This window comes from Onychostruthus taczanowskii, unplaced genomic scaffold (assembly GCF_017590055.1).
Source record: "Onychostruthus taczanowskii isolate IOZ18803 unplaced genomic scaffold, ASM1759005v1 scaffold12, whole genome shotgun sequence".
Classification (NCBI taxonomy): Eukaryota; Metazoa; Chordata; class Aves; order Passeriformes; family Passeridae; genus Onychostruthus; species Onychostruthus taczanowskii.
This window is the reverse complement of record NW_024498351.1, coordinates 2208120-2222883: the sequence shown is the minus strand read 5'-3', so window position 1 is coordinate 2222883 and position 14764 is coordinate 2208120.

The following is a 14764-nucleotide window of genomic DNA, read 5'->3' as shown; positions in this document are numbered from 1 at the left end:
GAAGAAGCTCCTTAAATAAAGGACAACACATTTCCTTATTCTGTACAAGAAAATCTCCAGGCTAATCAAGAAACAATCACACTTTTACTTCTCTGTCCTTTGGTGTAAGGGGAGAAGGCTTTCAAAAAGACATATTCATTTCATTTGCCACAAATTAAATCCAGATTTAAAGCTTTTCTCCAGCCTACTACTGTGGGTTGCTCTGGAGGGAAGTTACAGCAGTGCCAGGCCCTGGGAAGAACTTCAACATGTGTTGGCAATCTCGCAAACTGAATTTAGAGTCCCTCCGATTCAATACTGGTATATTTATTAATAGCAAGTCTTGCCTGAAGCTCTTTATGAGGGCTTATAGTACACTACTGACACTCTCTTCTAGAGTGAGTTTCCTGGTTTTTATTCCTGATAATGTTTAGAGCAATGCTAATCCCCTTCCTAGGGCATCCCACTGAGATACAAGTCATGTTATTAACAGTTAGTAGTGTTGACCATGGTTTCCAACAGGGCCGTGCAAATTGGTTCCTGGAATCTCCTGCATAGCCTTTCATTTAGAAAAATTGCTGCTGGCTGGAGAGAAAAAGTAAAACCAAAATGAGAGTGAAATAGGATTTCCTATAGATAGCATTTTTGTATACAACTTGTATTCACACAAATTTCATCAGGACAGTGCAAAGTGTAAGCTAGAATAGACTTCTTCCCTTTTTATACTTTGTCAACAAGGTATATTGTACAGGTAGTCTATTACACATCTTAAAATATGGAAATGACCTTGTCAGGATTCTGTAGCAGTGATTTATGATCAAATTCCCAGGTAGTATGAAATTATCTCTACTGAGATAAATATTAGAAAAAAAAATCAATGGAGTTACACCAATTTCTACAACCTGGAAATCTGTGGTCTTCACTACTATCTTTACACGCTCTATGGCAATTCAATCCCTGCTTGTATGTGCATATATATGCATTCAAAGACTTTTGTGATGAGGAAAGAGCATGCAGCAGCAAGCACTCTTTCATTTCTTTCATTCAGTTTTAATCACCACCTCTTTCTACACTGGGGGATACAGAAAGATGGGTACAAGATGACAGTTCTGCATTTGCAGCGGACTGACTTCATGTTTCTCAGCTTTTGAGACCACCCCTTCATTGAACAAGACTCAAAAGATACTTGTCTGCTTCAGGGATCTGAAACTACACAGAAAACACTGGCTCTTCCAGTTTTCAAAGTATGTAGGCAGCAAAAGCATCAGTCAAGTTCACAGCTTTCCTTCTTCTGTTCTCTCTTTGCTTTGGAAAGAAAATATATTTTTACTCTTTCACCACACCAGTCAGGCTATGGATGAAGTGTAATACTGCCATTGTGCCATTCCCCCACTGAAGAATAACTAATGGGAATGAAAGGGGGGGAAAAAGAATTTTTAGGTAGTAGCACTGAAAAAACAGCCTTAACCTCCTTTACTCAATGCCTCTTCACTTAAATACTGATTTCCACTTCAGTGATCAAGGCAGTTGACCAGTAGGGCTGTTGCATCAGATACAAAATCAGAAAGGAACAGTGTCTGCAATTCGGAAAAGCTTCCTATTGGCTTTGGGGGTATTTCAGTTTAAGAATCAAGTGAAGTAGTTCCCAGTTTATCAAGCACTAAGCTTCATAAACATTTTAGTATTAAGGCTCATAACAATTTTTAACCATTCTGCTACACCTTAATTTTTCACAGGTTGTGACGAGCTTGACAAAAGAAAAGTTTTAAAGAACTAAACTGAAAGCCAACAAAAACCACTCAAAACATTCCTGCTTGGTTCAAACAGTGAATGCACTCTCAGATGACCCCTTGACATTTTCCAGCCATTGCAGAAAGGGCTGTCCCCTCTCTGGAAATAATCTAAACACTGATCCTCCTAACTGTCAGAAAAGAACCAGAGAATAGGAAAAAAAGTCTTTTTCTGATCAACAACCATCTCTTAAAAATGCCAGCATATAGCTGAACAAAGGTTGAACATAGTAACAAACAAATGTTTGTTGAAAGTAACATCCACAAAACCAGAAATAGACTGGCTATGATATGGTGATAGGAAAGAGTCTACAGAAGTGGTAGGATTGTGAAAATCAGATTGCCTTGTTAGGTGTACCTTTTACCAAAGTGGCAGTGAAAACCTGAGATCAACATTTATCCTCCAAGTGGGCTTGGAAAAGTTTATCATATTTACATCAGTTTAACACAAATATATGGCAGCATAAGATTTAAAGGCAACAAAAGTAGAGATTTAGCATTAAGCACAGGCAGAGTTAAGTAAACAACCCTAGTGTTAAAGATGGCAATTGTAAAAAGGCACTTGTACAAAGGGAAGACTGAATTCAGAAAACAGTTGACCTAAAAAAATACAACATAATCTAAAACTTTGGGACAGAAAAGACCACAAACTACAGGAAAGACTGAAGTGGGATAAGCTTATAGTAATAATTATATTGATGTCTAAGCCCTTAACAGAGAACGAGTATCTCTTAACAGAGATACTGGATTTACAAAAGTGAGAAAGCTAAGAACTGGGAATACTCCTCCTTTGGTTTTGTTGCTCCCTCCCCCCCAACCCGCAGGATAGGTCATTGTTGAGCAGGACTAATGCTCGTGCTTGATATCACCTTCATTATTCAATCTCCCATTCAAGAACAGCACGGATTCAATCTCAAAGGGACTTAAACACAAGAAAAATTTAAAAATATGTCCATCCAATAATTTTTACAACTTTCTGTAACTCAGCAATATTTACAGAAACATCTGTCAAAAATTTTTAAGAGTAGGACACACATCTGTCAAATCTAGGCCAAGCTTCTATACATGAAACTCCAGGTAAAACCAAAAAATATCAGGGATAGTTGTGTGGAACCTTTAGTACAACTATGGGGATAAGATTTTGAAAGAGGAGAATTTATATTATGACTAGGTATTCTGGGTATTATTTCAAATAGGATGTTGTATACAGATGGAAGAAACTCCACTTGCAGTTTCTCAAAGACAGGAGGAGGCAATTATGCAGTACAAGAGAGAATCAGGTCTAGCTATGTACTGCTAACCTTTTCTAAGTTAATGCCAAGTTATTAAGTAGTGAATGTTTTTCAGTTTTCCAGGAACAGGGGAACTCTTGGGCCACTGCCCTTACAGAAAAAGCTTTAATTTTTTAATGCTTATGAAAGGAGATTCACCCCATTGAACATTCATCCTTGGTTCTCACAGTTATTAATATTTCCATCACAGAGCTTAGAGAAAAAAAACAACTTGTAGGTCTAAAAAAAATTTGCATTATGTGTGAGGAGAAATCAAAAATGCACTACAGTACCAAAATATACAACAAATTACTGGAGATTTCTTTAGAATGAAATGAGAAAGGGGAAAGAAACATCAAATTATCTCTTTTACCACTAACAGGATATTTGTTGCATAAAGCAACAAAATATTGTATGCACAGGTATGATCAGAGTTCCTTGTTCTGAGAAATTTAAGTTAAAAAAGCATCTAAGTCATGCTTTTCCACCTTAGCTGCTTAGACTTTTTGAAACCGAAATATCAGGAAGGTGAGGTATCCTACACTTCTCTCACCCTAACTGTTTTGTGCTTTAAAAAAAAATCTTAAAAAGAGTCCTAAAATTTACTCATAATAGAACCTATTAAATGGTGCCTTTGCCCAAAAATAGGATATATTTTTTCCTAAAGAACTCAGAAAATAGTAAGATAGCAAAATATGTTAGGAAGGAAAATCCAGAATTGCAAGGAAATGGCTGAGTTAGTAAACAGAAAAGAAAACAGAGATGATATATGAAACAGCCACACATTTTTTTCAAAACAGAGGGAGTTGGAAAAAATACTAATTGTTTAAACACAGGCTTAAATGAGAAATAATCAAATGCTAAAGATGAATCAAGCTTTACTTCTCACCTGACACTGTATGACATTGTATCCTTTTTGCTCATAATTAGAGTGATTTTAAGAAGAGGTGTCACTTGAAAGTTGAAGTGTTATCAGTTGGTCTGGGAAACATCTGTTTGAAGGAATTGCTCTGCCTCTAAATTTTTTGCCTGTTGCTGTCATCAGCAGTAGTCTCATATCTCACCTCCAAGAATTACAAGCCAGAATTACTGAAGCTAGCGTGAAAAGAAGATGGGAAAATGTCCACTGTGCAATCCATCATTTGCTTTTTTAGGAGTGTTTAGATGTGAAAATTTACTATGTTGTACAGAGAAGCACTGCTTCTCAATATATGTTGAAAATATCAACATATATTCTAAATTTTGGAAAAGGTAAAATTGTGGGGTATCAAAAGTTTCCAAGAGAGAGATTTGGGCACAATGACCTTTCACCTTGATACAGCAGTGCAAGTCTAGCTCACTTAAAGAACTAGAGATGGTGTTTTGAAGCCTTTTCTGTAGCTCCTTTGGATATAAATTCTGACACCTACCTCTACCTTACCAGCACCTCAGCTGGTTTTAGCTCACAACAAGCCTCGTATGAAGGAAGGAACAGCAGGAAGCCTCTTCTCCAGGGAAGATGCAACACTTGCAAGTCGGTGTGAGAAAACTCATAAATTGCATGAGATCTGCTTCATAAATAATCTGGTACTTCTGAAGACCTGTATGTCCTCTGATAAATGCCAAACGCTCTGTTATAAATATATCCAGTGGATTCACAGATCTTTATTTCAGGACTCCTTACCATATTTCCACTGGCTATTTGAACCCCTTTATGAATTTCACATGTGTAGCTTTCTGCAAACCAACTACTTATCTGTACATTTTTGGAGGCCACTTAAAAATAGTCTCAGAAAAGTTATGAATCACCAATTAAAAGCATTTAACTTTAAAACTCAAAATTTATTGATGGTAAGATCCATGAAAAACTAATGCTTTTCAAGCATGAGAATTCCATTTGGCAGGCACCACCTATTCGTAGACCAGAGAAAAGAAGACATTCATTTATGTCCCTATAGCACTTCATATTTTCAAAGTCTTCCGCAAACATTGCTAATTAATCCTCATCTACTCTTGCCAAATATGCTATTGTATTAAGAATTGACCTAACATAACCTTAAATGTTAAACAACAGTCTACAGAAATTATAAAGAAAAATTATTGGAGCAAGGAGCTGGGAAGTGTTCAATTCATTGTTTCATGAACATTTAATAATTTTCAAGATAATAGCTAAATTGACCACTGATGGGAGTACCAGGGCACTGCAGCTACACCAGAGGTACGACTGGTTCACTAAACAGCATTTCTGTGAGGAACTTGCAGCATGCTGTTTCTACAAAGATGAATTTGATTTAGTGACAATGGTCTCTTTGTTAATGTTTACAGGTTTAAAGGATTATTGAGCCTTTCAGATTTCAAAACAACAAAAGATCCTAGAGGATTTTATTTTAAACTCCTGTTTATTTGCTAAAACATGAGTTACTGCAATTTTTTGATATGAAATAGACAGTGCTGAGTACTCTGTTGCTAAAGTAGCATAATCTGAAAAGTGGGGTTTAACAATGGAAGCACTAGGATTAATCTTTGTCTCTCCCATTCAACTTGTCTTTGAGAAGCAGAACATGAATCACCTGTGATCTTTAAAAGACAGACATTCTCTTGTACTCTGCAGCATACTAATTGTGTGAATGCTATATTTTGCTGAATACTGATGAAGAAAATGGTATAGACACAACTCAAAATTATTAAGTACAAACCTGAGTTTAAGCAAATGATTTCTATAATTTTCATCTTATTGAAAACCAAATATAAAATATACCTAGAAGATACAGACAACAGCTAAAATACAGCTACATAACTACAAATTCAATACACATAGAAATCTAGAATTACTTTATTTAATGTCAACATGTTAAAAAAATGACAAGAGAAAAACAAATGCATCTTTATTTTTTCCCCCAAGGAGTTTTCATGTGTTTTGAATTTAATGATGTAAACAGAAATTAAGCTATAATATCTTGTCAATATTTCAAATTTCTATGTTCATATATCATCAAAATCATGAGCTGGTCCAATAATTAGCAATACCTGTTTCCTTTCCTGAGAGATTACTTTGGAAGTTTTTCTATAACATGTTAGCAGGGGAAAAAAATTCTGAAACTATTTGGAACATTTATGGATTTATTGAAATTAAAACACTACAAATTATAACTAAATCCACAGATTTAGCAACTTTTGAAAGCTAGACTTACTTATTTGATGGGTGGTTTTTTTTTTTTTTTGCTTTTTCAAAAAAAAATATTATAGCACAACCAAGGAGGATAACAATCAACTCCTCTACACCTGCTGTATTATGTGTGCACCTTTGTGTGAAGATGACTCATATAGGATCTCCTCCTGAGTATCAATATGCCTCTGTTTTCCAGTGTAACAGATAAAGGAGTAATAAAAATTAAAATAACAACTACAGCAAATAGTGCAACTGGCACTATTAAGAGAAAGGTATACTCTGATAACAGAATTGTTGATATGAGGGCAAGGGCAGTGACTTTATGATAGTGTAGGAGTTGAACATGAATGAGCCAGCTGAACTTTACACAAGCTGATACCATTAATAAAAATCGTTCCTTGAGTTTTGCAACAATAGTGTAATAGGACCAATGGTTTCCAGATATATAACTTCAGAAAATTATTATTGATCTTGGTTATCAACGTTCACCCAGTTTGTTTAATGCTACTGCTTTTAAATAATAACTTTGTCCATAGAGTCGCTGTTGTTGAGCTACTGACAGACAGAATTTCTCTTTTATTCTATGAAATTTCTCAAAAGGTGTCTTTAGGCTCAAGTATAACACAGACTAGTACTGACATATCATGCGAGACTCTTCTCTTAAAAAGAAGGTCCAGCTCTAAGTCATGCTGGCTTTTATTGGTCCAGCTACAGAAAGACCTCCCTCACTTTCACAAATTTCTTTATGTTTTTTGTTTTCTGTGGATGATTTCCCTTCTATGTAAAAATTATTTTCTTTGAAGAGGCTTGCTGCCTGCAAAATCTATAGGAGAACTAATAAAACATAAGTCACAGACAGAAAGCTTGAGTGGTCAACCGTCCTTAAATAAGGGCATGCATATTATGCATACTTGAAACAGATGTTCTGTCTGTGCACATCTGGATTTCTCTTGAGAGTGTCTTCTTCTGCCTGCTTCCAAATGGGGATAAAAGCCAGGCTAAAAATCAAGAGAAGTTCATAAACTCTGTGTTCCTGATCCATCTGCATGTAGTCGTGACATCCTTACTACGCTTAATTAGCATCAGTTATGAGTGACTATTGTTATTTATTAATTACTACTAAATGCACTTGGAGCCTAAACCTGGAACAATATAGAGGGCTAATAATCTCAATTAAAGATAACAGAATGGTGTAGATCAAGGAGGCAGGGAAACAAAGTCCAAGGTGACAATAATCTGTTAGCTAGTTTATAATGTTATACAATAAGAATTGTTATAAGATATTCAAGCTCCTAGTATTAGAATAATAGAATCTTGGAACATCCTGAGTTGGAAGGGACCCACAAGGATCCTCAAGGTTCAGTTCCTGGCCCAACAAAAAAACCCCAAGAATCACACCATGTGCCCGAGAGCATGTCCAGTTAACTCTGGCAGGTTGGTGCTGTGATGGTCTCACCTCTCCTTCTCCCAATTCCTTATTTAACTATTCCTCAAATGAAAAATTTTTAAATGTGCCAAAGGGTCACATCCCAGCACAATTGGAATCATGAAGGAAAGCAGTGAGAAAGCTGTCACAGGATGCAGTACACCAAAGCTAGTGGAGATGAAATAAAGCTAATCAAGAAAGAAGATCAGGTTAGAGAAATACATAGTATATGCTGAAATAAAATCAACAAGAATAGAGTGCTAGGATTTAGGGGAAGTGAGGGAGTATAATCGGCAGACAGGAAAGATGTCTGGAATTTTTCTTTTGCATTATTATTTTAAATATCAATCTAAAAGGATATTGTGCAGTGGCTCATGTGTTTGTAATTCATTGTCTGCTACTTGTGTTTTAACATGAGGGGTCAGGAATCAGTCTCCTGCACTTCCTTCATGACCCTGTCTGCATCCTTGGGCACACCACTTTACATGCCTTCATTTCCTTATGAAAGATACATTACAAGAGCAGTATGCAGCATTTGGATTTAGGACTATTGATTCAGATTTCAGAACCAATAATAGTAAACATGCAACCAGAATGTTCAAGGTTTCTTCAAGGTGCCGACTTAGCATCTGAGCTGAACTCCACCAAGAAACAGGGGAAAAAGACCCTGGACAGACCAGGAAGCTGCTGACAGGTCTGTCTGTGCAGGGGTGTCTCAGCTCTTTTCCAATTCAAGAGAGTATGTCACCACTTCTCCACTGGGCCGACCTCCGGAAAAAAAAATTGTGCTCCATATGTAGTTAAGGAGACTGTATTCTAAAATTTCTATAATTCTTCTTGATTATTCCAGTATGCATGGACCCATGATAAGCACTGGATATGCAGAGGCATTTCTAAAAAGGTAATTGTCCCCTAAAAAGATTCTGGAAATTCAGTAGTTTTAAAACTGATTACAGAACTGCCACTGCACAATCTCTCTTCATGCACCACTAAAATATTAACATTGTTCAGCTATATAATCAATAGTCTTAGAGTGAACCATATTCTCCATTATGCATTTTGTAAATCACTACTGATACTTACACCAATGCTCACTTACACCATGCATAATCTCCTGCCTCCCAAAATTTTAAACATTAGAAAGGACATGAAATTTAAAACCTAATTTTAGTTTTCTTAACACAAGAGCCTGTATTGCAGCTCATAATGACCCAGGAAAAGACTAGATGATGAAAATCAGCACCAGGAAAATGCGGTTTTGATGATACATAAAACAGATGACCACCCATGACCAACAAATCCTTACGGGTGGCAGTGGGTGAAAACCAATAGCTGAATCTTTATTGGCACTGCAGCAGAACCAGCTGGATTTATGGCTGAGTAAAGATGGGTGCAGAAGCACCTCTAAGGCTCAGATGCTGCTGGGTAGTCCACCTAGCGAAAAGTCCCAGATTAGGAAGCTTCACTTGTTCCAGGATTCCTACTGCCCTGTGTTATGGAAGCTTAGACATTAGAGGCACCATTCACACACCCTCTGTCACATGAGTTGTACACCACACTGGATGAAACAAGTTTTAAAACTTCTAGTTAACCTGCTGCATAATGTCACGTTGTGCTCTGAAAGGAGCACATGAGTTGTACACCACGCTGGATGAAACAAGTTTTAAAACTTCTAGTTAACCTGCTGCATAATGTCACGTTGTGCTCTGAAAGGAACACAAAAAAATCTAGGCATGGCAAATCAAAGAGAAGCTATCTAAATTTCTGGAGGAGTGGAAGAAACATATAGCATCCTCCAGTTTTTTTAAAAGGTGATCAAATTGCATTGCTCAGGTAGTGTACAGTGAAATGAAACCTGCTGATACTAAAAGACGGAGCTGGAACCTGACACAGGACAGGAAAGGACATATCTGTGCTTCAGGACTGGATTACAGTTACATTTAGATGTGTGTAAAGCATTGGAGACCTGTTTTTAAGAGTGTGTTAATTAATGAAAGGTAGGTGTGGAAATGAAGACTTACAAGTCCATCCATCGCAAGTTTTGGGTCGCCTAAAATAAAAAATGGCTATCTAACAGCTAGCTATGAAGCCTAGTGAGGCTTCTTTCCCAAATGGAATGACTTGTATCAGTTCAATGCAATATTTTTCCACAAGCACATTGGGCTTACCATATTCTTTGTAAGTTGAAAAATTTTGCAAAACACATTTTGGACTAAAAAAATTAAAACTCTCCAACCCTATAATTAAATCTTCAAACCGTTGAATTTAAACTCCATATGCGCCTAGTTTCTGTTTCCATACTCTCTTAACAGGTCATTTTAAATCTGAAGCAATTACACTGCATCCTTTTGGTGATGTTCTCTAAAGGAATGTTCTTTTCCTGTCCTCTCCACCAAGCCTCAAAAAAGAGGGAATTATATATGTACACACACATATGTATATAAACATATATCTCAATAAGCATTTATAGCTGTGACAAATTTATTCTTACTGTCAATTTAATACATCTGTTTTCCATTTGAATTTGATATAGAGCCTGGTGTTTTCTATTAGATCATATAAACAAGTGTTTGATTTAAAACAGGATTATTTTTCTTCACAGAGATTGAGGGCAGCAATAAACATCACTCTTTCTGGGAATACAAACAAGGTGGTAATTCCATTAAATATAATTATTTAAATAGCAAAAGAATTAATTAAAGAATTTAAAAAGCTTGTCCACAGGTCTGTTCTGTCTCCTGGTCTTCTAGACAGAAACTGTTCTTGCATGACTGACTTTTCCAGTGGATGACACTTTTGGTGGACGACACCAAACTGAGACATATTTCCTTTTTCCAAGTGTGCAGGCTTGGAAAGATCAATCAGTTTGCTGTCATTAGCAGCACTGATGTGAAGCCCAAAGCAGGGTAGGCACTTCACCACTCTATTGGATGTTCCCTTTCTGTTCTAGACTTTCTAATCACTTCTTAGAAAGACAAAAAAGGGCACTTTCCCTTTCTCTAAACTCATATTTTTACTTTTGTAAAAGAGGAAACTGCGAGTCTGCAGATGTAGTTTTAAAATAAAACCTGAAAGGATTTGAGTGAGAGCATGTCATCTGACAGGGAGGGATTAGGGCCATAATCAAATTTTAATGGGAACAAACCCACCCTCAAAGGAGTAGTACATTCCTAAACCAGAATAACCTCATCTCATAAAGGGGTATTTCATTTGTAAAGCATACTTTCACAGAAAGGAACAGCAAATGTAGATTCTGGCTGACAGACACCTTGCTATTCTGTCCAAAAAGCTTGCCCATGTATGAGTACTGAGTACTACCATAGCATCCAGCACTCCAACTAAGCAAACCTAAGATACTTTGCCTTATTGAACCTCATAAGGCTAGATCCATGGCCCACACATCCACAGTCCAGGTCCCTCTGATTATCCTTCTCACCCATCAGCAGGCCAACACTCCCAACCAGCTTAGTGCCATCTGCAAACTCAGTAAGGGTGCACCTGATCCCCTCATCCAGATGATCAATAAAGACATTTAACACAATTGGCTCCAACATCGAGCCCTGGGGAACCCCATGAATGACTGGCCACCAACTAGGTGTAACTCCATTCGCCAATTCTGGGCCCACCCATCCAACCAGATTTTTACCCAGAGAACAATGCAGGCATCCAAGCCATGAGCAGCCAGTTTCTTCAGGAAAATGCTATGGGAAACTGTCAGAGCCTTGACTACTGTCCAGGTGGACACATCCACAGACCTTCCTTCATTCACCAACCAACTAACACCTTGACATACAAGTAGATCAAGTTGGTCAAGCAAAACCTGTCTTTCATGAATCCATACAGCCTGGGCCTGATCCCCTGGTGGTCCTGCATGTGCCATGTGATGGCACTCACGATGATCTGTTCCTGCCCCAGAACCAACGTCAAACTGACAGACCTGTCATTTCCCAGATTGTCTATCTAGCCTTTCTTGTAGAACAGTATCACATTTGCTAATGTGATACTGTTCTACAATGTGAACAGTATCTCTTGCTAATCAGGCTCTACACAATTAAACTGAGCTTCAGGTACATTCAACCCAGACAGTAAATCACTTGGAAATATACAACGATGGAATTAAACTAAAATTCAGCCTATTAGGAAAAATGCTTTGACACCACCTGTGCCAGGAATAGATCTGCTGATCTGCAGTGATTTACAGAAGCACTACTGTTGATGGTAGACCATCTGTGATTCAGAGACAGAAAGGGAAATATGGAATAAAAATATACAGACAAAGTATGAATAAGCCAGACCAATGGCAAAATTCAAAAGGAGAAAATAACTATTTGTTTTTTACTACATCCCAGTTTAATATCACTATCTGAAGAACTGTGGCTTCCATTAGAGTATCTGGCAAGAAAGAAAGGCACAAGTGAGATTTACAACCTGGTGTTCTCATTTTTTTCCTGCCAATATTGAAGAGATTATGCTAAGCAATAAAAATAATGTTAGAATCAAAGCAATTTATAGCAACTTGCAAAGCCACTTAGCCGACCTTGTCCTAGAAAATGACAATGAGTCAAATGGCAAATGAGTTAGAATAAGAGTTAAAAAATCTTGAAATCTGTAATAAACCAGGAATTTTGTTGCCCTGTGTGGATACAGAATAGGGAGGTTTTTGTGACGTTACAAAGCATCTTTGAATGGATGAAGTAGTTTATGTTTACCCAAGAAATGGTGAGATACAACATGTACACCAGTTTGCACTGCAGCAGGCATGAGGACAGATCTTTTGCAATGAAAATGAAACTGAGGGGCTCTGAGAATTTCGCAGCTTACTGGCTTTAGCACTCTGGCTGTCAGTATACCACTTGACACTGGGACCCAAGTAACCATTTGCCAAGAAAGCCATGGGGAAAGTTCTCAGATCCAGGAGGAAAAGTATAAGCACTTGCAAACTGTGGTATGCATTTTACAGTGGTTACAAAGTATATATGAATAGCATTTTCTTCTAGTGAAAAACTCAAATTAATAAAAGTAGCTACAATGCATAACAGACATCTAAGACCGCCCTCTGATGTTTTGTGGAGGGTTTTTGGTTTTTCTGAAGCTTCATATATTCACACATAGGATTCAGATCATGATGCTTCCTGATGTAGCACACAAGATGTAGAAATCCAAACTTTTACTCAATACATCATATTGGACTTTTAGTCACAAATGTAGCAATGCAAAGGCTTCAGCTTAAATGATTAAGTGCTACTTCTTAATTTTTAGGGGTAGTTTAGCTTGATAAAATTTAATCTCAGCTCAATAAATTATAATCAGTATATTTATTAAATAGAATGTTTTCCATAGTAAAGCTAAGCTAGTGGGAAAAAATTAAATGGGATTTTTGTTTGTGGGAAAAGGTAGTATAGCATATGAAATGTACCCAAAACAAATGGCAATCACTTTGGCACTTTTATTTGGGAGTACTCAAACATTTTTACGCTCTCAGCTAGGACAAAACCATCTTCTCCGAACTGTGCTGGTTTTAAGTCCCATGAGACCAGCTCATGTGGGTTCATTTTGCCTTGCCTTCCAAGGGTGTATTCAGTACAGGATCACAGAATATGCTGAGCTGGAAGGGAACCACAAGGATCATTGAGTCCAACTACGGCCCTCGCACAAGACTACTCCAAGAGTCACACGATGTGCCCAAGAGCATTCTCCAAACGCTTTTTGAAGTCTCTCAGCCTTGGTGCTGTGACCACTTTCCCCTGGAGAACTGTTCCAGTCCTCAACCACCCTGTGGGTGAAAACCCTTTTTCTAATATCCATCCTAAACCTCCCTGTCACAACTTCAGGCCATTCCCTCAGGTCCTGTCACTGGTTATCACAGAGAGGAGATCAATGCCTGCCCCCCCTCTTCCCCTCAGCAGGGAGCTGTAACTGCAGTGAGGTTTCCCCTCAGTCTGCTCTGCTCCAGGCTGAACAGACCAAGTGGCCTCAGCCACACCTCACACAGCTTCCTCTCAAGGTCCTTCACCATCTTTACTACCCTCTTTTGGATGCTCTCTAATAGTTTAACATCTTTTATGTATTGTGGTTACCAAAATTGCACTCAACAAAACAAGCTTGGGTTGGTTGATTGCAATTTTGTTGTTTCTGGAATTGTGACAGAGATGGAGAAAAGATGAGTAAATATGAGTTAGAACAACCTTATATGGGCTTCTTGTGCCACACTGTGATCAGAACACTTGCCCTGGGAGTTCTTCTGATGTATCACTTAATATTTCCTGAAAACTATAGAGCTGGTGGGTATTGAGGTAATCATGCCTTTATTTCTAATATTTTATGTCTCATCTGTCATCCATTGTGGCAAAGAAATGGACTCTTATAGGGTGCATGCAGAATAAAATCAAGGTTGCATGGATTCAAGCAAAGACAATTTGCCTTAGTGAATCACTGCTACTAGTGATATTACAGGACAAAAACATGACCGAACCCTTAAAACCAACAGTTAGAAAAATAAAATACTGGTTTACTTATGAACTTGGTATTTGACTGTGGAATATGCTTTGAGAGAAATACGGATCTCCACATATTCATTCTTTATAGAGGAAAACACCAAATCACATTTTTGCTGACTACTATTTTTGAGAAAACTTCCAGTGTTGCAGCATGAAACAGAATTTTCCACATTCCCAGTGCATATATGGCAGAAATATCAATACAAGTAATTGTTTTGTTATCCTCAAGGAATAACTATGAATACATTTACATTATACATAATTTATACACATATTAATACAAAGCTAGCAAGAGAAGACATGAAATGAGACACACACAACCAACAGGTCAGTAGCTGGAAACTCATTTCCATGTTACCCTTGAGCTAGGACACTGGCATTTTATATAATTGCTCTTTACTTTCAGATAAGACAGATGTGCAAATTGTAAAGCTTACTGATAAGGAAATGAAAATAATGTACCATGATGAGATGTATTTATCAAGTCATCATCAATGCATTCTCTGTGTGGCGGACGATCAGAAAACATGTTAATTTTAACACTGGGCATGTTACATGGTACATTGCGCATAGACTTGCACCAATCTGTCAGCAAAGGAATGTCAGCACCAAAACATTATGGCTTACATGCACTTGGAATTTTTAGGAAATTT